The 21,066-nt window shown below is 44.7% G+C and overlaps 1 long non-coding RNA gene across 1 annotated transcript; it reads right to left on the bottom strand.

The window, feature by feature from the left end:
* Positions 1-7,435: 7,435 nt before the first annotated feature.
* On the bottom strand, positions 7,436-17,441 carry LOC308179130. The gene is made up of 2 exons (XR_013940185.1): positions 16,940-17,441; positions 7,436-10,392 (listed from the first exon to the last, which is right to left on the bottom strand). It is a non-coding gene; the product is annotated as an uncharacterized lncRNA (long non-coding RNA).
* Positions 17,442-21,066: the final 3,625 nt, after the last annotated feature.

The following is a 21,066-nucleotide window of genomic DNA, read 5'->3' as shown; positions in this document are numbered from 1 at the left end:
ACATAGTAGAAACTTTCTGAAAAAATCAGGGGGAAACTGGCTAATGAATCCGACTTCAGGAGCACCACAGATTTCAAACACGGCTCTTCTTCAGATTAGATCAGTTCACATCCAAACATATGCAAGCTGGCCATTCTGCTGAATCCCCTCTGGGACAGAGAAATTAAATGACTGAAAATAGATACCCCAAAGTTATTCTGAAACTGAAAGCTGTCAAGTGCCTTGTTATTCTCTTGTTGGGACTGTACAAATTTAACACTGTGAAAGAGAAATCTTTCCTAATGGCGAACATCCTTCTATTCTAGGGAAAATCAGTGTAACAAAACTCAGTGAGTGATCTTATGGAAAGCAAAAGTGGTATTCGGTTACAGAATCACTCATCAAGTCGGTTCTATGCACTCACATGCTTACAAGCACCAGGATGTATGTGTCCAAGTGGTGGGATCAGAATGACTCCTGTGTGACACAAAAGACAAGGAGTTCTGGTTGTCTGTGTCTCTGGAGTCTTCCTTGACTGGCAACAAGAACTTGTACATAATTTCTCTCATCCTGAAAAGTTAGGGATCTCCAAAACCTCCTACAGTGCAAACTTCTGTGTGTGTAGAGGGGAAGCCCAGAGATACAGAAACACAGAACCATAGAACCACAAAATATCCTGAGGTGGAGGGGGCCCACAAGGATCATTGAGTCCAGCTCCCGGCTGTGCACAGGACCACCCATAAATCAGACCGTGTGTTTGAGAGCGGTGTCCAAATGCTTCTTGAACTCCGGCAGTCCCAGTGCCATGCGCACTGCCCTGGGGAGCCTGTCCCAGTGCCTGACCACCCTCTGGGTGCAGAACCTTTCCCTAACACCCAGCCCGACCCTCCCCTGTCCCAGCTCCGTGCCGTTCCCTCGGGCCCTGTCGCTGTCCCCAGAGAGCAGAGCTCAGCGCCTGCCCCCTCTGCTCCCTGTGAGGGAGCTGCAGGCCGCCATGAGGCTTCTTTGGGCTGAGCAACAAGAGGCCACAGCCACTCCTCATATGTCTTCCCTTCTAGACTCTTCACTATCTTTGTAACCCTCCTTTGGACACTCCTTAATAGTTTTATGTCCTTTTTACATTATGGCACCCCGAACTGTATGCAGTACTTGAGGTGAGGCCACAAGAGCGCAGAGAGGGACAGTAACAACATTTCCTGGCTGACCTGTCTGTGCCTCAGGCACCAAAGCTAGGTTCAGATTTTGGAAGGTAAATGGATACATCAGCATGGAAGCAGCGACAGAGCTGGCAGATCCTGAGGGCTGCATTCATGTGGGTATTTTGGCATCAGGAGGATAAGTGGCCCAATGCTGAAACATTTCAGCAGCCTGCTCAGCCCATGTTCTGGGCACGCCATCCTGCTTCCAGTCCCAGACAATCCTCAGCCTCAACAGGCATGGAAGGACTTGGGGCAAATGTATTCACAGGGCTGCTAAATTAAACTGGAGTAAATAGAGAGATGGTCCAGGGGAAAAAAAAAAGTAAAAAAAGATGTCTCTCAGCTGCTGCTCTTGACTGATCAAACCATGAGCAATATCTCCCTCTACCCACCACTTGCTGCTTCAGCAAGTCCCCAACGCAGCCACCACATCTTCATGGTCAGCTGTTCTCCTCCTCATCTGCTCGTCTTTAGTACTTTGTGGGAGGTATGAGCTGTTGAACATCCATAGGCATCAAGTACAAACCAGTCATTGAGGTGTAGTCAATTAGGGGAAAGCCAGACCTCTCCAGGGAAGACACTGTCCCACCTCCCAGGAAGCAATGAAACCATGTGGAGGACTGCGTTTGGAGCAAGGGGTTTGCTGGATCCCTGGTGGTGTTGGTACCAAACAGCCCATCACGGGTCTGCATCCAGCTGTCCACATGGCTCTGGCAAGTGTTGCAGGATGCCAGTGCTCAGCACATGAGGGATACCAGGCCATTCTGGCAGGAACAGGGGACCCACCTGCTGTAGCCAAAGGTTGGGCTGATCTGAAGATGTGGCTCCCAGGAAACAAGTGATCACGTTGTGTTCATACAGGTGTTGAAAAACCCAGGCAAGTTTTCAATGTGTCCATGAAGCAGCTCAACCACAGCACCAGCCATGTCTGTGCAAATAAACAAAGCTGTTGGGAGGCCATTGGAATTAAAAACACTTTAAAATGTCAGTTCCCCATTTTACATGGGCAATCCTCTGCCTCTGCTGCACAGTTGGTGCCCTGTCTCCCATTCATGGGGTGCAGCCAGGCATTGCCAGATCAGGACGGGGTTTTGATGCTAAGGACACTTGGTCACAGGGGAGCTGGACTGAAACCACTTCCTCATTTCACACAGGCTGTTGAGCAGCCATCAGCTGGTAATGACTTTCATCTCTATTGGCCTGGACAAGACTGGAGCCTGGCAATGAAATGCTCCGTAGCCCATGGCTAAACCTCTTTCCCATCCCCTCTCTTTATTGCATGCATTTCACCATAAAGTCCTAAATAGCTCCCATCCACAACTCCATAAGTTAAGATGCACTTTGTGTTCAAACAGAAGGAACTGGTGAGACATGTTGCGGTCTCTTCAAATCTCAAATATTTACATGTTCTGGAGTACATGAGTGATTTCTGTGAGACTTTTAAATATTTACAACGTTTAGCATCCTCTGTGACAATCTGTGTGACCTCTCCATGACTTTTTCCAGACCTTGCTGATAAAAATTAATTAGTTTTCTGCATTTCATATAAATCCAATTACACTCACCTCATTCCCCACTTATGATAATTTTGCTGTGTGAAACTTGACTTAAAATGACTGCCTCATAGTATTTAAAATTAGTTGCTTACTGCCTTAAAATGTAGTTGTTCACCCATGTTTCCATCACTGATGCTGCAAGTGAAGAACAAACTTGCAATATAAATGGGCTGTGTCATTTATGTTGCATTAAGGCCTAATTGAAGACTATGAGGACCCTTCTCCATTAGGTGTTACAAGATGGCCTAGTGAGAGCTAGGCAGTGCCCTGAAGCACTTACAGTCTACAATGGATAAATGCTGCCTTATTAATACTATTTTGCAGAGGAGAATTAAGAGATTAATTATGTTTTTGCCAGTCCTGAGCATCCTAAAATCATGAATCAGTTAATTCTACCCTTTCAATTATGAGTGAATTAAAAATCACAGAATGCTTTTGGTTCTCCATAGTATGTCTGCAGTTATTTTTTCATTTGCCTACTATCCTCCTAACCTTCATTTACAGTTACATTTCAAGCATTTTGTGCAACGACAATGACTAAAAAAATTACAGAAATGAAAGCTGGGACATTCACTTGACTCCAGATGATGGGACTTCAAACAGAGTGATAAATATGTAAAGACTCGGCAGCATAATAAATAACTTGCCTATGATTATGAAAAGAACTAGAGTGAAACCTGTGTCTCCTGTTACAATGCCAGTACAGTGTCTTCTTATTCAATGCCTAAATCTTTCATTGTGAGGAAAACTTAGAAAAATCTGTCCCCCTCCCCATTCCTTTTATTGGCTATAAGCACAGCTATAACCTTTATCATCAGCGTCTAAGACAAGACAGCAGAATCTCTTCCACTGCACAGACCCAACTCTCTCTCCCCAAAAGGAGACTGTCCCTCAGATAAACATACTGGCACTACTGCAAATCCCCACAGGGAAATTCTGGTAGAGCCGAAGGAACAACACCACGGCTGAATTTATCCCTTCAGCTTGTGACTGAGATCTCTTCACTTCAAATTCAGTACAAAGAAGGAAATTCTAACTTCCTTCTATTTTTGATTAAGGATTCTTAATGCTGAATGGCATATGGCTTCATCAAAGAGGCTCTTCTGCCACTTTTTGGGTAAACAAACAACAGTCACAAACACTCTTCTAGAAGCTGGTGTTTGGAGCAGGCATAAAAAAGAGTTTCCTGCTTACACAGCTTCCTTTGCAGCATTACAATTACTTCCCCATTGCTGTTAATGACTCTAAATGATATGTTTTGCTGCAGCTCATTAGTATGGAACAGCAGTGCTGTCCATTGGGAGGTCACTGTTACGCAGCCTCCTCCCTTTACAGGCTTGATTACAGCTTGGTACAGAATACCAGCATCAAAACTATCGAATGCTCCAACACAGGCAGAGGTATTAATCAAGCACAGCCTGGCCACTACTCCCTAATGTGAATTGCTTTGACCACTGTTGATTTAAGAGCGGACCACTGCACTGAGAAGCAGCCAGTGAACCTTCAGGAACAGGAGCCCTCGCCCAAAGTCAGTCTCTTCTCATTGAAGTGGCTGCATCCTCCTCCTTCCCTTACATCTAGCAAATTAGAATAAAGTTTCTCCCTGCCTGTTAATGTTTTCCAGTTCTTAAAGATCTGACATGTTTGAAGATAAAAGTCCTATTGAGATGAAAGACCCATTACATGACAAGTGGTATCTACAGATGAAGAAAGCAAGAATTGAGGTTTTGGGGGGTTCTTGCTAATAGTCTAAAGAAAGGGTGTGCACTGACTGCAAAGCACTGAATTTTCTTATTATTTATAATTTATCCTGGTTCCTCAACCAGGAAGTCCCCATCACAGGTCTGGACTTCGTTGTGCAGGCTGCTGTGCAGACAAACAAATCTATGCCGGGGCAGTCTGTACAGAAGGGAGCAGAGATGGCACCAGTCGGGCTGGTGGATCCGCGTGGAAACAGCCTGCCCATACCAGCACATGTGATACTTGTTCCAGCATTGTTCCTGTGGGTTCTGGGGATCAAGCTCTTGGCAAACTGAAGGGGAAGGGCTGCATTAGAGCTTTAATTTCAGTATGGCTAGTGCTTTGCTCCATGCTGTGATGACTACTCTGTCATATACAGTGAAGGCAAGCAATAATCTGGTTTTATATTTTTATTGTGCATCCCTTCTCTGCCACTAACATGACTACAGTCATAAATAATTTCCATTTAAAAAGCTTTTTGCTAAATATTCAAAATCTGAACTGTTCTAGCCCACAAATAAATTTATTTTGGCTCTGAAATGTTGCTGCAATGTACCATGGGAGCTTCTGATTTCCCTTCCCAGTCCCCCTTTGGACTGGCTCCAGTTACCATGAGATGCCTGGAGGAAAGACTGACTTTGGGAGTACGGCATTGACTGCTCTCAGGGCTCTGAGTGCACCAGCAAGGTCTGCAGCCTCTTCCCCAGTGCTGGCATTTTGGCTGCCTGTGCTTGATGCTGGTTCTGGTATGACGCAGCTGGAAGCTGGGATCAGACTGCTGGGAAGCAGGTATGTGGGTACCCCTCTGTTTCTGTCTGCAAGTCCTGAACCACTTTTTCCTCTAATCATGTAAAAATATTTGCTGTTGAAGGTATCCGATATCACTTTCAGAACAATCACCTCAAATTAAGATCAAGTCCAAATTAAACTGGGGCTGGTAAAATTACATCATCATATAAATCAGCTCCAGCATGATCAGTACCTCGTTGCTCTATCCTCTTTCTAGGCTATTCATGCTCCCCATGGCCATGCCTATCTTTGCACAAGACACTTAGGCTCAGACCTAGCAGCCATTGCCTGACCTGAGCTATTGATATTGGTGTGGCAGTGCTTGGTGGTGGTCAGAGTGCTGAGGGTAGCGCTGAGCCCACCAGGACATGAACCCATTGGAGACCAGCTCAGTACACACTGGCCTCCCCCCTCCTCCCCATGCAGAGCCCTCACCTTGGGGGTACCTCAGCACCATGCATGTATGCAGACAGACAGATGCTCAACCATATTAAGTCAGCCACCAAATGATGGACAGGGAAATGTCAAGAGCACATGAGGAAGGATGGGGCATTCCTCGCTACTTCTGCGCTAGCTGAAATACAAGGACACGGGATAGCTGATTGCCTCAGGCCATCTGGGATCAAGCAGCAGACTGGAAGCCCACCAGACTATCAGCAGGGACAGGCCCCTTGGAACCAGCTAGAACTCTTGCCAGCTTTCACAGGGTGGGTCTATCCACATCAACGTCCTCCAGCAACACCATATCTACTCCACCTTTACTTCCAGCCCTCAGGATGGGTCCCCAGCAGCAGCACAAGTTGTAGCATCCTTCCTCCAGCCACTGCCCTTGTTTCTCCCCATCTTGCTCCCTGCTGTGCCTCGACTCCTGGGAGTCCCACTGCTGCCAGTGCTGCATGCAGAAATATTGTTACTAGATTATGCTGTTTTTTGTTGTACACAGGAACTGGAAACAGGTGATGTTAAACAGTCCCTACAGGACAGGATTCTGACTAGAACCAACCTTTGTCCCTAGGAGAATGACACCCAAATTCTTCCTTCTTTCCTTTGCATCTGTATACAACATCCCTTGACAGTGGCTGTTATGGAGACAGTGGAGATGTAAAACAGTTTGCATTGCCTCTGTTGTTGAACCATCAGTGCTGCTGCTCATTCATCAGTGATAAAAAGTGGTCTGATGGACCTGGAGACAAATGCATTTCTTGAACTTACTGTGCTGGGAGGGATGCGTGTGAAATTGCATGCTCTAAGTAATGAAATGAGGTCAAGATCAAGAAAGGACCCTGCAGGGAGTGCCTCTAAATTGATCAGCTTTTCATTGGGAGGACATTTAAGTGTCAGTTCCCCAGAGGCCTCTGTATTGCATCATCCCACTCTTGCCTTTCAAGGGAGAAAAGCTTGTAGAGAACCTGCTATTTCTTTGAAAGGATCAGACATTACTTCAAAAGTGCTTTCTTAAGGGCTGCATGCTTGTATGTCAATAGCCATATAGAAAACTTCAAATTCCTCTTTTCCTCTTGACAGCCAAATCAGCTGGAGTCAAAATTAGCTGAAGAGCAGAGTCTCCTCCCCCTCTGCATTGCCACCAGCCAAGGGCTTGACTAGAGGCAGTGAGATCCTGATATAACCCAAGCTCTAAATATTTGGAACTTTCTAAATATTTGTTGCTTGACTGGTACGCAAGCATGCACTGGGGACAATGATCACATGTCCCAAAGGTGTTCGTGGGCATCGAAGTCTCAAGAGCCCCAGCATGACTGCAGTTTGCTGAGTGAGGACTCAGAATAGCCCCTGTAATGTGACTAAGGCAATAGGCAGAGGAGCCTTGTGGTTTCAGAGCAGGATGCTCACAACCAAAGATGCAGTGAAGTCTCCAGTGAACATAATATGAAAGCTGTTAAAATCAAAGTATATACTGTGCAAAATTATTTTTAGCCTGTTACAGCAGACCCTGAGCAGCTGTGTCCCTTTCTTTTGTACTTGGATTAAATATATTGTTAATTAAAAAGTGCAATTACCATGGAAATACCAACTTTGAGCCATGCTCTCCTTTGCTGTGAGGACTACATTCACAGAGAAGGGCTTTGGGCTAAGAGACCCTCCAGAAATATTTAACCCAAGAACGTTTTTTCAGCCATTTAAGATTCCATGAATTGTTAATAAGCATTTAAGTGCAATAATAAAGTATGTATATATACCATTACAGAAAAAAAATCTTTGGCATTGCAAAACTGGTTGCCAGGAAAAAGTTCAGGGCCTGGTTATTTTGTGGGCAAAAAAATGACTTCAGATATGAGCTGAAAAGGGCAATTTCAAAGCAAATAGCAGAAATATACAGCAGCTCGTGTACACTAACTGTGGCATCAAAATTACAGCCATAAATAAGAGACAAAAAGGAATAGCATGGTGAGGCAGATGGATGAAACTAGGAAGGAAATTCTGCAAATTATATTTTCTTTTGCATATGGAAGTATTAAAGTTTCTGATGAGCTCTCCTCCTCCACAGATTGGCACTGTGCTCCTGTTATCCCATTAAAGTGTCTAAATAGGTTTTCAATAGATATTCTATCAATTTGGAAAATATCGTGTCTGTCTTTTCTGCTGACTGAAGTGTTGTGTTGTTAAATCTCTGGCAGGGTGGGCGGGTGAATTATACCATGCTTCACACTTTTATTAATAAAGTGGAGCGTCGCTCTTGCTCAGGGGATGAATCTTCTGTTTACACAGGGTCTTTGCTCCCCATGACAGCTGATGTCATGCATCTCCAAAGGTCTAAATGCTAACATCCTAATAAAGTGTTTTTTAAATAAGTGTAGAAGCAAACACAGTAATTGCTTGATGTTAGCTAGTGGTTTGATCTGAAATAAGAAGACTTCATGGTAAATTGTTTAGCTAAATGAGAAGTGCCATCTGCTAACAGAAGCCAAGGAGAGACCCAGCAATTAGGGCTGGCAGTGGGACGTGAGAGGAACCACCCTCTCCCCTTGTCCTGCTCAGCAGGACAGGGGCAGGGTCATGGGCAGGCATGGCTGAACATCATTTAAGCCTCTGGAAACACAGCATCCCTTCAGGGATATTGCGTCACAGGATATCACCACCCTTCTTGGTGTCCACGCTAGGGGAAATGTCAGTGTTTTCTTATACTGTCCCTGACATTGAAGGTCTGTTCCCCTGGCCCCAAGCTTTGGTTTTTAGAGGGATCTGGAGCAGCTCAGACACCAGAACGGTCCATCTGAGTGCCTCCTGAGTGCCCACAGTGTGCTGGTGGTGGTACAGCTGCTCCCAGCAGCTGTTCTGGCTGTTTCAGGAATATCTTCATGGCCCCGTGTTGTGACTTACACTAAGGTGGTGACAACACCTGTCTGTTTTGAGAGCAAAAACTGAATATCATGCTTTCTGAAGACAGAAACTGTCTTCTGCTGCTGTGGGCCTGTGGCAACACCAGCGCAGGTCAGTGCTAGTGCTCAGAGCCATGCTGAGGTCCTGTTGGTCATGCACAAGATTACAGCCTTACAGATCTTTCCCTGCAACATCATAAACCTGTGTGTTTGGCAACACAGGGAGATATTGGTTATTAGAGGAGCACAGGCTGCCAGGAATTTAGCAGAAGATGCTCAGGCAAAACTCCCTTTGGATGCATTTAGCAGTCACGCAGTGGATTTGCACAGCTAATAAGAATAGGGGGAGGCTAAAAACCTCAGAGCCTTGGTCCATCTCCACAAATGCTCACAAAATAAACCTCAGTCAGCTCACAAGATATAAGGGCTCATTTTCACTGGTTATTTTTAACACTCAACATTTGATGGAAATAGCTGGTAGCCAGGTATTTTCCTTTATCTTTTTATGGATTGTAGAAACCAATAAGTATGAATACGCATCAAACAGCTAAAAGGAAAATGGTTCAAAAATGCTTCTAGGTAACCTCAAGTTCAGGGTTTTTCCACAAAGATATTGTTGATAGCTCTGAAAAAGTATTTTTTTTCCTCTCCCACACAGTCCTACTGAAGTGCATAGGAGACTGTGTCTATGCATCATGATTTTCTCCTCTAGGAGATTCTTGACAGCCAAACTGTCTGCTGTGTTGTTCCATCTTTGCTGCCAGCACACCACAGGTACCAAGGAATCAGATTGTCAGAGAGCTGCTTGAGGAGCCCCCTGAGCCTCTGAAGCCTGCTGGTGTATCAGATCATACAACTGCCAAATTTCAAGAAATACTGTCCTCCTTTACCTGACTGAAGAAACTCTAGCTATTTATCTTCATGTCAGCTTGCCCAGTCTTCTTCCCTACAGAAGGCAGTGACAATGCTTCAGCTTCTCAGAGAAAGGCAGGAGGACTCCAGCTGGATGACACACATTGACTTTGATCGAAGATGGATGGTCAGATTCACCCACCAGCTGTGATGTTTCAAACTGGGAACAGTCATTCTTCTTTAGAGAAAACAAGCACTTTGATAACCCATCCACAGTAAATCCCTCTCACCCTTTGAATAGCGGCATCCCAGGTATTTCTCCTATATCCATAGCTGCATTACCTTTGGAGCTGGTATGCATCTGAGGAGGACCAGGCATACAAAAAATGATATAAAATTTCCAAACTTCTCAACTCCCCACATTCTGTATAAACTGCTTTAAACAACACCCTTGATATTGGCTGACATATTTGAGTACAAGCATCCAGTTCAAGGGGGGTGTTTTCAAGAACAGTTTCAACAAAAACATGAAAACTTTAAGAGAAATATAGTGTCAACAAGAAGGAATACTGTAATTATATTATGGTCCTGTTACATACACTGATTATTATAACATCAAATTTATCTTGGGAGGTGCAGAACTGATTTTACAGAAAACATTTCAGTTGGGTGGTGTGGTTTCAGATCAGGTCAGCACAAAGGAAACCATCCTTGAAGTGCTGCAAGATTTAACTAAATAAACCATAGCTGATCTGGTATTAGCCAGGTCTTCCCAGGAGGTTTCACAGGAACTCCTGCTTAGAATCTTACAGAAATGTTTTCCTGCACTCCTTCAAGTTATCCTGTTGAGACATTACTCAAAGAGCAGACCCCGGACAAGGTTCACTCTGGATTCACTCACTCCATTTGTCAGCCATAATTCACTTTTGTTCTTCAGACCTGAGAAACGGAAACTGTAAATCATTATTGGTGATCTTTAGCCTATCATCAGCAAACAAGGACTAACATCCTTTGGAAGTGTCTTCTGAAAGCCACAATTACGTACTGACCTCCATATTTACTGCTCATACCCTGGTTCACTGCAGTTTTTACAAGATTGTCAGAAAAAAAATCAATAGTCATTTGCATTGAGAAACCCTTTCTCATAGCCAAAACATACAGCAGGTGTTGCATGAGCTGTATTTATGCCTGATCCTTAGTTTATTTGTTACACAGATCTTATGATGCTGCAGCATCCTGGCATGTTTAGCAGGTATCCTCACTGATGTGGCAAATTGTAGCGCATGTGTTAGGGTCAAGTAAGGCTTTGTAAACAGCCAGTTTTAGACCACTTAATTCTGCAGAGCACATACCTATACAGCACCCCCCTGGTGCCACTAGTCTCCCTTCAAATTGGCAGTGCTCCACTAATTCAGCCACATACAGGGAAAATGTTTTTTTTCTTTTTCATTCTCTTGATGAATCAAAAGCACTGCAGACACTTGGGCTTTGGGCATTCTGCAGCGTATTTGGTTTTCCTGCAAACATTTAGTCAAGTTGGTTTAATAGTGCTGTTAAACTGCACAATGGGTTGCATGGTCTATTCTTCATTATAATAAAGAAAAATGCTGTATTTTTCCCCCTTCAAGTCTACCATTTGAACAAGTTGTTCCGGTTTCCCCATGCTAGTGGACCAGATATTTATCAAGTTACGGAACAGATTTGACTTCCCCCAGATTTAGCTAATTTTCTAAAAAAAATAATTTTAAAAGTTTGCTTGCTGGGCAAGCTCCAAGACAATTCAGACTATATTTGGTACAAATCTGCAGCTACAGATAGGAGAGAGGCACAAGCATGGAGAACCCCCAGAGTAAAGGATTCAGTCAATTATTTCATGCATGCCTACAGCCTACATGCCTACAGGAGGCACAGCACATCTTGTCTCTTGACAACAGGGTTTCTACAGATTGAAGCGGGGCTGTTGCAATGCATGTGGAGTGAGAAGAGGCAACAGGCACATTGGACCACAAGAAAACATCCCACTTTCAAGTGCCAGCTTCTCATCTCCAAGTAGGAGCTGGCCCAAACCCAGCAGCTTCCTTGGAGGTTGTTTCTGGTTTGGTCTCCATTGTACAAGGAATTATGAGGTCTTTTCCTCATCATCTGACAGCCATCACACACATCTGACTGCATACAGTCAGATAAAACCTACAGCTATGTAGGGTTTCTCTAGCTGGTTATCCTGTGGAGATTTCAAAGGAGCTCCCAGACTACCTAAATGCTCCATCCACCCTGCTCCTGCTTAGATCACTGTCACCTTCTCTGAAAGACAATCCCATATACATTTCCAAACTAAGTAAAAAATTCCTTGCAACCTAGTGCAAAAGAGGTGCCATTTCTTGGGATTCTTCTGTCATTCCTGCTTTGGCTGGGAGTAGAAGCAATGACAGTGTACGCAACTTGGATTAAAGTTGCTATTTTTGTGAAGGAAATGCTTGGTGTTTCAGTAATTTTAAGGTGGAGTCTATCTATCAATGCTATCCTGTCTCATAGGAGGCTGTCAAAGTGAACTCTCTGCATATTGATTTTAAGACTTTTGGAAAGAAAATCATCATTTGTGCTCATGCTTTGACCTGCTTCCTGTGCTGCACTCCACTGCCTTTTCCAGTGTATAAAGAGGTTGCAAAAACATCCCAGGAAGATAAAGTTCATGGTCTCAAACCCTCAGTTTGAAACTATAAAGTACTATTTGCTCTCTGATACCATGAATAGTCTTCCCAGACTCACATAATTTGGGTTCAGGTTCATGAAATTTGTCACAATACATCTAGTGGGTTAGTGAAGTCTGTTTTCTCTTTTAGAATTCACCTCTTCACTTTCTTGTGAATTCTGCTGGATTAATGAAACAGACAGTGAATGAAACAGACATTTTATCAGATCAATTATCATATCTAACAATCTGGGAGGAAAAAGGAGTGAAAAATAATGGATTAGTCAGTGAGGGATATTGGGGAAGACATATTGAACTGAGTAATTTTCAACTTATTGCAAATATGGGGTAACAAATTAATAAGAAAGCTGAATTTGGGTAATAACCATCACACTGCTGAGATGAATTGTCTTATGCACATTGCATATATCTGTAATGTAATGTAATGAGCTGGACAGGAAAATTCTGAAAAAAGTCTTGAGGGATTTAAATATTAGCAATCAGTGGTGCTTCTGTCTCGCCTCCATAGCTATTAGAAATAATATGTTCATTTACTTCTAGAGTACCTGTCCCTCCTCTTCCCAGAAGGGTAGCCTCACTCTTCCAGGAGTCAAAAGCCCCAGAATCCAAGCTGAGTTTCCAGACGGCCTTGGTGTCCTTGCAGGGACCCCAATCTGGTGCACAGCCCTTGGGCATCCATCCCACCATGAGGGGGTCAGACTCTGAGAGGTCAGTCCCCAGCTGTGAAACCGGGGTGAGGATTTCTCAACATCTGGTATTTTGCAGAGAGGTTTGTAAGAAAGCATTTTATTGCACAGTACTGGAGAATATAGGTCCGTGCGTTAACATTACAACCATTTCTCTGAATTTGATGCAGAGACAGATTTGCTAGCCTTTGAACTCTCCTTTGTTTCAAGCACTCCAGGCACGGATGGGACTTGGTTCTCTTCTAAAGAATTTTTGTCAAAAATTAAAGAAACTAAACCTAATAAAAATATTAATAGCAAGGTTTTATTTATAAGCCATATCTGACCTTTCACTGACATCAGTTACTGTTTCATTGACGTTGAAATAACAGGTAAGTCTTGTACTTTTGAAGTAAAATGTTGATCAAGCTGCCTTGTGGGTGTGATGCCAGCCAGAACAGAGCAGTGAGCACAGACACTTGCTAACCCCTAATTATAATATCTCACATTGGCAAGAGGCTGTCCTGACACATTGCGAGACACATTCTAGTTTCATGAGAAGTGCTGAAACTTTGATCTATTTGCAAGGGGTCATTTGCATCAGAAATGTCCAGGCTGAATGTTGCTCCTTTCTCATCTCTTCTTTACCATACATGCTCTCTTGCCTGGCTAATAGCAATACTGAGAGCTCCAAACACTCAGAAATCATGGTTCAGGTCTAAAAAGCATGAGGATAATATTCTGAAAATCGTGGTACTTTAAAAAAATAGTACAAATGGGGAGTTCTTGTATTTGCTGTCTGGGGTCCAGCAGGATTAAGGTGACTAACGTGCACTTATTTGCATTAAGAGACACAGACCTTAATCACCAAAATCTTGTCGGCTAGCAGCTTGCTTTTCTGAGAAATTCATGCCTCCTGACAGGGATTGTTCAAAACCACAAAATTCTGATTGCAGAAAGCCTTAGCACCTGTATGAGACATGGCCCAGCTTCTCACTTGGAGAAGTCTCATGAGGAACATGGTTGCTACTTCTGTATTGTCATCTGACCAGCAACAGGTGGGCACCCATGCTATAGTTGATGGAAAATCCAGTGATGCAGTAGTGGGGGATTATATGGCCCGAAGGGGTTTTCAGAGAACCCCCTCTGCTCCCTGGTCAATGTCTTGTTAACCCCTCCCCCCTGTGGAGCATCAACATCCAAGTGATATGTCACCTGTGGGTGAATCAGCCACAGACAACTGCTTCCTTTTTGCCCTCTGAGATAGGAGATATGTATCTTGTGTCTCTCCACACTTAAATGCTGTATGTAAGGCTACAAAGTCTGGCCAGTCTTGCAGGACTGGTGCTCCTACCATCCTGCATATAGGTCAAAGCCAAACCGTGGGAAGTTGTGAAGAATGCTTGGTTGTCAGACGAATGAGAACGTGGACACTCAGCACAGCCATCGCTGACCTTCTGATGCCTTGCTGTCTGGTGCATTCAGCAATTCTGGTAAGCTTTTTGTCCTTGGAGATGTACGTACAAGCCCTGAGTCACTCCAACTCACTGTGTGCAAAACACTGAACAGCAGAAGATGACTCTCTTGGTCACTACTGAGCCAGGTCAGATAAGGATCAATGATAAGCGTATGTATAATTTGCATGATAATCTCCTATTACTACCTTATATACATCCTATGTGGATGGACATCTTAAGAAAGTCCAGTTGGTGTCGTAGGCCCAGCTTTTATTTAAGAGGGTTTTCCAGGCTATCCAAAACCAATACAGGATATCAGGTTTTGTGCAGTGGGTGATTCTTTTGTCTCTAGAAGGTACAGGTCACAGGTGCAGTCCCTTTGCTCTTCCTAGAATAACCGTGTGATAGAAGAGCTGCTACAGGTCCTCAGTTCCCACACTTCCAGGGCAATACAGTACATGAGACAGGCATCCAGGTACGAGCTGATGTATCTAGACTGTTTTTTCAAACCTGCATCTCCCTACATGCGATCTCAGCATGCAGCTGGGAAATCTCATGGTCCCTGTGACAGTCTTTCAAACGGGCACAAGCAATTCTGTGCCAACAGCTTGAGCCTGCAGGAAACCTGGCCCTGCTCAGAGGGGTAACTGCTTCCTCTGCTTCATCTGAGACAGCAGCTCTAACATTAGTAGCATTAACTATTCACTTGCTGATCATTTCAGCTTGTCAAAATAAGGAAATGACTGTAGTGAACCCCTCGGAAAGGGTACAAGACGCCTGTTGCTTTGGGGAAGGACATCGATTGACAAAGAGAAAGAAAAACAACAGAAAAGCAACACAGCAAGGATGGTGAAGAAGCAAAGGGTAGAAACACAACAGGCCTGCAGCAAGGCAGATTCTGAGTAGAACAGGTCAGAGGGGATTTTTTTTCTTCCTTGCACAAAGTTTTGACTTTCCATAGAAGGCAGAAAATCTCAAAAGAGGAATTTTGTTTTTAACAGCTGACAACAAAAATCACTTGAAAAAAATAGTCTGAGAAAAGGAAGAAAATAGCTGAGGAACAGCTGTTTCTCTGGGAAACAAAACCACCATCAAGGAAAACATACATGTCTTAAAAACTAGTGGAGGAGTCTGCTGGAGCCTGCCTTCTCCTGGTGGGCAGGAGAGAGAGGAGCTCTTCTGAGCCCCTGGCTGAGCAGCTTCCAAGCACCAGCTCATTGCTCAGCCACTGCTGGCTGCCCGAGCCCCAGCTTCTGCTAGCTTGCAGGGGCATCGCTGAACACAGCCGAGGCTTTACAGGAGATTGTACAAGCAGACTCATTAAGCAAGGGAAGCTTTAGGCAGGAGAACAAGAGAAGAGAAGTTTCAGAGCAGGGAAAACTTCTGTGCTGTGAAGCTGCCCCAGGGTGGGAGAGGGAAGACGAGAGGATCAAGTTCGGGAGAAAGCTGCGAAGGGCAGAGGCAGATCCTGGGCCACCCCAGAGAGCCTCCTGCCAACCCAAGAGATGCTCCAGAGTGCTTAGATGGAAAATAAAATAATAATAAAAGCAACAGAACAATGAAAGCCATGCCAGATTTTATGTGAGTCAGGCACTTGGTGCACTGTCACCTGGAAGAAGGCATCGGTCAGATGGTGCGCGCTGCCTGTGTTTGCTGGCACATGCCCCAGGAAAACAGCAGGACCTACACATCTGATGTTTTGGGAGAGGGTGGGCTTTGACACTACTACCCAAGAACAGCAAATACCCCCTGCTGTCAGGGAGGGCTCTGGCAGAAGAACTGCGCCCAGGAGGGCACTGGAATGCAGTGCTGACCTCTGTCCAAGCTGCAGGGGCTCCAAGTGCTGCAGCCTCGAGGTGCAGGAGCCAATGCAAGAATCTCATACGTGAGGGGACAAAGAGTTTTTTCTTCCACAGCAGTAGATACGTCTTACTAAATTCGTAACATGTAGCTGTAGCCCTGAAAAAAATCAGCTCAGGTTGTGCCTGAATATTCTCTGTGCTGCAGAATTTAAAGTGGTGGCCGGGAACAGTTCCTTAATGCACTCGGGGCAAGACATTAAAAGCAGAGGTCAGAGGCAGAAGCCAGTAGTGCTACTATGACTTGTTTATCATCTATAATTGTATTAGGCCAACGTAGATGTGCACAAAATCTCAAGAAGTGCTGTCAGAGATGAAGGAACAAAGCAGACTGACAGACTTGCTGCAACACACTGCAAGCTCAATCAATTTTTGGCTGAACAAAACACCTGTAAAGCTAGTTTTTGAAGTTTTTCCATAGCAAGTACAGAATCATGAAAGGTAGTGCAAAAGGTGCTAGTGTAAACTCAGCTCAAATCCAGACCACAGCCTGGGTTAGCCTGAGTTAGACCTAAGCTAAAGGAGATTACAAGGACGTCTGAGAAAGCAAACTCCTCATTATGGTGAGTTATTAAAAGGTCTTGATTCATTTAATACAGTAAAATGAAGGCTGAGAGGAGTCAGCTACTGTCTATATATATATCGAGGAAAAAGGAAAAACAAATACACAGAATAAGGAAAAAAGTAACATACTTGAGCTAAAGTCAATATTCCATTAAAAAAGTCAACATAAATAAATAAATAAAAGTAACAGCTTAATTTATTTTAATTAGAAATGAGAAGATAGGCCCTTACCATCTTAATAGTGATGGGAGTCTCTATAACTAAAACCTCTGAGAGCTGAATAGCAGAGAAACACCCAGAGAAGAGCAGAAAGGCACCCATTAAAGTAGGTGGTGGGTGAGGAACCAGCCTATAAAACCTCACACACCCCCAGCAGCTGGAGAAAATATGGTGGTAGCTGTTAAAGGCAAGGTGCTTGTTAGTAGCCTCATAGAAAAGTAAGAGAAAGTGTAGGCAGTTTGTTTTTACTTTATGTTAAAAAAAAAAAAACAAAACATTTTTTCCCTGCTGTTTATTTTTCTTTTTCCCTGCCTAGATCACATGCCAGCATTCCGTTAGAGCTGTTTTGTTGCTGCATATCTAAATTTCTTTTTCCTAGCCACAGCCCCAGTAGTAGGAGCTTGAGGAAACTGGGTCTAATAGAGCCTGCAGATAAAGCTTTTCTTTTCACATGGCTGTTTCCTATTTTCAGCAGCTAGGCGATGCTAACTTCAGTGCACTTCAGCAGCTTCATTCTTTGCTGCAGTACAGGTAGCTGAGGTAACACTTTCGGGGTGTCCCCAAAGCTCAGCTGTGCACTCATCTTACCCCACAGAAGTTGTCCTTCTGCTGTCAGCCCCTGCCTGTGACTGCTCCCAGACCGTCTCCTGTACCACTCTGTTGAGCAGCATAGATTCTGTGACAATCCAGTAACTTAATTATACGGCTTTCAGCAACTCGGAGATGGATCAGCCTTAGTTTAAATAGTGTGTAAGCAATAAAACCTTAAATAACAGGCATACAAGAAAACTAAACAAAAACAAGTGAAACAAAAAAAATGTTGGCTGTATTACTTCTGCAGTATGCCCTACAGTGTAAAGCACTGTCTAGGGGAAATCAGGCAATGCTATAATTAGATTTTATCATAATGCATTTGAAGAAGGAAGATGAAATGTGGTCACAAAGAAGCAATAAGTCTGGCACAAAACCTCACCTTTAAGTCTGGTTTTCAATCTTCAGTAAATTGGCCTCATATAGTTTCCTTGTATGTGTTTTCATTTTTCTTAAGCTTTTAAGAGCTGCAAAGCAGACATTCCATCTTATGGCATCATCTTTGATCTCCTTGGCGTTCATTAATGGACTAGGGCTGGCCGGATGCCTTGCCTGGCTATGTGCCACAGGGGCTTAGAGGAAGGCACAACCCCACGGCAGCGCCAGGCGTTCAGCCTGCTCTGTGGGGTGGCTCCAAGGCTGCAGTCCTCTGAGACCCAGTGACCCGGCCTGCTTTTCTGCCATGCAGTCTGGCTTTTGTGGCTCACAGGAAAACTTAGTCTGGAAGAGCCACTTGGAGGTCTCTGGCCCAAAACTGAGCTGAACGGTGGCCACGTACACCAGGTTTTTGAGGGCCTTATTTTGTGAGTCTGTCTGAGGACAAACACTTAATATTGGGCCCCTGCTCTAGTATTTAATTAATCTCATGGGAAAACACTTTCAGGGTTAAAAAAATGTGTCTGTGGTTCAGTTGTTGCTGGAGGGCAAGTTATAAATGACGTGTGGAATCAGATACAGGTTCTGCCTGCTGGCTTGCACTGGTGCCTGCTGGGGGCTGGTACAGCTTTTGATGGCCTTTATTCACCTCCATTGCTGCTCACTGCAGTCATAAAATGGGTGGGCAGAAGGGCCACTGGCAGCAGCAGGCAGGTTCCTCCTACCTGAAACAACTAGTCACAAGCAGGTCAAAGCTTCAGAGCTTGCCTTAGGCCAGCATTGCCTGCACAGGAGATGGGCTGCAGGACACGGAGCTGTTCCCACCACTGGAGACACCAGGAATAGCTGCTCAGTGAGAAGTATTGACACACATACCTGCACCATACTTGTTTGCAAGCACAAAGGCAAAGAGACAAAAGCCTCGCATCTGCTCATCCCTCGTTACTTCTTACTCCCTTTGGGTTGGCTTCTGACCCCTATGCTGTGCGGCCAGGCAGCTGCCCCAGCCTGGACCCAGCAGGGCAAGCCTGAGACGGGCTGGAGAGGTGGGGCAGGGGGCTGAGGGGTGCATGGGGGCCCCTCGCCCTGCCTGGGGGAGTCCAAAGGCTTTCATGTCAGCAGTGCCATGACACCTGCAATCACAGCCTCAGTCTGGTTCCTGCACCAGCAAGGGAACATGAGCCAAGTGTTCCTTCCCAGCTCATTTTGCAGGGTGTTGCTGTAGCCCTTTTCATGTTGATCTGGAGGAATAATGAAACACAGCAACAATTCCCAATTGTATTGCCTCCTTGGAGGGCTGAAGGGTGAGGCTGCGAGCTCAGACTGCATAGTCAGTGGAGCAGAGGGACCCTGTACTGGGTCAGAAGTGTCCCTTTGTGTCACCCAGGCCTGATCTGGAACTCTCTACCATGAAGAGAGAAGATGGTGCTAAACATCTCATCTAATAGAACATCTGCCATGTACCTTCCTACAACTTTCATTTATAGTTATCTGTAATACAAGGTTATGTTCCCTGAGATCCTGGGAGCAGAAAGCCCATCCTTCACTATTATTCTGCACAGATTGTCTTGATGGCTTGGTAAGTGAATTATGTAGGAGACATTATACTGTGAAGAGCTGACCTTGTCCTTAACCTCAGCACATTCTTCAATTAATGCCCTGCAAGATAAATTAATTCTATTAATCCATACAGGCCTCTGAGAAGTTGAATTTGGATTTTTGCATTTCTCACTAAACCAGCTTCTCCCTTTCCCTTCCTAATGATCCTTTGCTTACAATCAATAGATAAAGGCTCGGTGATATTTGAAAGCAAAAATACACAGTGCTTACTGTACTTACAGTCTGCTTGCCCCCTGCAACCCAGCTGTGAAGGAGCTGAGAAGATGCTGAGAAGCTGATATGTATTTTTCTGGTCCCAACAGACCTTGCAGCTTTTCCTTACATGATTGGTGCTACAAAAGGCAAGCAGCCTTATCACAAGCAACAGTCACCCCAGAGCCAGCAGTCTGCAGTACCAGCCCTGATTTGCTTACACCACTGTCTGTAGCTTTAAGCAACGTGCTCTGCAGTCATACATGAGTGCAAATGGAAAGGGTGGCCCTATAATGAGCTTTTTTGGGAACATGCAGAGGTCCATGTTCTGGGAGGCTTCCATGAAAGTTTCTGCCAGGGTGAGCTCCTTGCAGTGTAATCCCCAGTCAATGCACAAGAATCTCTAAGCACAGCTGTGTCAGTGCAGCTTGTCAGGAGCACGCACAGATAGCAATGTATTTGGGATCTCCTCCAAAAGATGTAGCACTGTTTGTCCTGGAGGGTGCTGGAATGGAAATGTTCCAGGTTCAGTGCGCTAGAGAAAGACCTTGGACTGGAAAAGGGACTGGAAAAGAAATTTTGTATTATGCCAACAAGAGGCAGCTTCGTGGATGCCTTCCTATGCCTGCTACCTCCTGACCCTCCAACACTTCTGAAGACCAACCCAGTGTCTCACTAGACCGTGTCTGCAGCTCCAAGCAGCTCTGGGAGCGCTGCTTCCCTTGGGTTTTCTTGCTGTGACGTGAGCACAGTCAGGCAGTGCAGTCAGGAGCTAGGAAAGAGAAGTAAACAACTCTGGGAATTTGTTTGGACTGCCTCTCATTCTAGCAAAGCACCAGAGTCTGTGGGAAGGGAGACCAAATTTCACCTGGAGCCCCTTGCCCACTGGTCCCATGGCAAACAAGTCCCTGTGCTGCATTTTGGCTCCTCAGCCATCCTTCAGACAGGGCAGGGCATGGACCTTGGAGAAAATGTGGCTGGCTGACCACAAGGCAGGTGTCCAGCAGGGCTCTCCTGGGCTGCACTTCCCAGGTGCAGATGCAGCGTTCATGGTTGATGTCTTAACCACAAGGACCTCGAGAATGCTTCAGTGTTGCTTGAGTATCACTACCAGTAACATGCTGAGCGCTTATCCATCAAGTAACCTAGGTGTTTTGGTTTATTTTATTATGTTTTATGGGTTAGATATGGCAGCTGACAGTATCTAGGATATGTCAGTGATGATGAAGGAGACCATTTCTTATGGCATAATAATGATGATTAAGGATGGGATTTCTCCAAAGCAATCAGGGAAGTCAATGAGAGTCAATAAGAAGAGGGTGCCTCATTTCCTTAAGGTGCTTTTGAAAATCCTAGCCTAA

The sequence above is a fragment of the Anser brachyrhynchus genome (assembly GCF_964034855.1).
Source record: "Anser brachyrhynchus genome assembly, chromosome: 16".
Taxonomy (NCBI): domain Eukaryota; kingdom Metazoa; phylum Chordata; class Aves; order Anseriformes; family Anatidae; genus Anser; species Anser brachyrhynchus.
The sequence above is the reverse complement of the archived record's forward strand: the minus strand, read 5'-3'. Positions and strand labels throughout refer to the sequence as shown.